The 1527-nt window shown below is 38.3% G+C and overlaps 1 pseudogene; it reads right to left on the reverse strand.

Annotated features, from left to right (window-relative positions):
• Window positions 1-255: 255 nt before the first annotated feature.
• LOC117998535 lies at window positions 256-795 on the reverse strand (annotated as a pseudogene).
• Between the last annotated feature and the right edge of the window lie 732 nt (window positions 796-1527).

Below are 1527 nucleotides of genomic sequence, written 5' to 3' on the forward strand. Positions count from 1 at the left end.
CATCCAGAGTCTCATGCTCCACTGACTGAGCCAGCTAGACACCCCTAATTTGCATTTCTCTAATGGCTAATGATATTGAATATTTGCCATCTGTATATCCTCTTCAGCGAAATGTATTCCACGTCTTTGCTCATTTTCTAATTGGATTATTAGCTTTTTGCATTGTTGACTTTTGAGAGTTCTTTATATATTCTAGATAATCATCCTTTGTTGTATATGTACTTTGTAAATATTTTCTCCCAGTGTCTTTTCATCTTTTTTTTTTTTTTTTTTTTTTTTTTTTGGTGAAAAAATTTATATTTAGATTTAGCCAGCTGGACTCAGTTTAGATGATTCCAATTTTGTTGGCAACATCCAAAGCATCATAGTCAGGAGCCAGTCGAACATATGCCTTCTTCTCTCCATCAGGCCTGATCAAGGTGTTGACCTTGGCCACGTCAATGTCGTAGAGCTTCTTCACAGCCTGTCTGATCTGGTGCTCATTGGCCTTGACATCCACAATGAACACAAGCGTGTTGCTGTCTTGTATTTTCTTCATGGCTGACTCAGTAGTCAGGGGGAACTTGATGATGGCATAGTGATCAAGCTTGTTTCTCCTGGGGGCGCTCTTTCGAGGAAATTTGGGCTGCCTCCGCAGACGCAGTGTCTTGGGTCGTCAGAATATAGGTGACGTGCGGATCTTCTTTTTTTGTGACTGTGGACGACTTTCAGCACCGCTTTCTTCGCCTTCAAAGCCTTTGCTTTGGCTTCGGCTTTGGGAGGGGCAGCGGCTTCCTTCTTAGCCTTGGACGCCATCTTCTCTTTTCATCTTTTAATAGGGTCTTTTGCAGAGAAAAAGTTTTACATTTTGATGAAGTCCAATTTATCAAAAGTTTTTTATAAGTAGTGCTTTTGGTATCAAATCTAAGAATTCACTGCCTACACCTAAATCCTGAAGGTTTTCTCCTATTTTTTTTTCTAGAAGATTTATAGTTTTACATTTTATATTTAAGTCCATGACCCATTTGGGGTACGTTTTGTGTTAAGATGTGAGACCTGGGTTGAGGTTCATTTTTTTGGCCTATGGATATCCAGTTGCTTCAGCAGCACTTGTCAAAAAATGCTCTTTCTGCCATTGAATTGCTTTTGCATCTTTCTCAAAAATCAGATGGGCATATTTATGTGACTTTATTTCTAGGTTCTCCTTTTGTTTCTGCTGGTTCTCATTCATGTTCTCTTGACTCCCTGTGGATATGATTATTTTTAATTTTGTGTCAGACACTGTATTTGAAAAACTGTTTTTAAAAATAATTTGAGAGCTAGATGAAATTTCTTCAACTGGAGGTGATTGGACTCAAACAGATGTTTGTATACCAATATTCATAGCATCATTATTCACAATAGCCAAAAGGTGGAAACAACCCAAATGTCAATGGACAAGTGTATGGATAAACAAATTATGGTATGTACATACAATGGAATATTATTCAGACTTAAAAAGGAATGACAGGGGTGCCTGGGTGGTTCAGTTGGTTAAGCGACTGCCTT

Source organism: Mirounga leonina, unplaced genomic scaffold (genome assembly GCF_011800145.1).
Source record: "Mirounga leonina isolate KUSES-001 unplaced genomic scaffold, KU_Mleo_1.0 Mir_418, whole genome shotgun sequence".
In the NCBI taxonomy this organism is placed as follows: Eukaryota; Metazoa; Chordata; class Mammalia; order Carnivora; family Phocidae; genus Mirounga; species Mirounga leonina.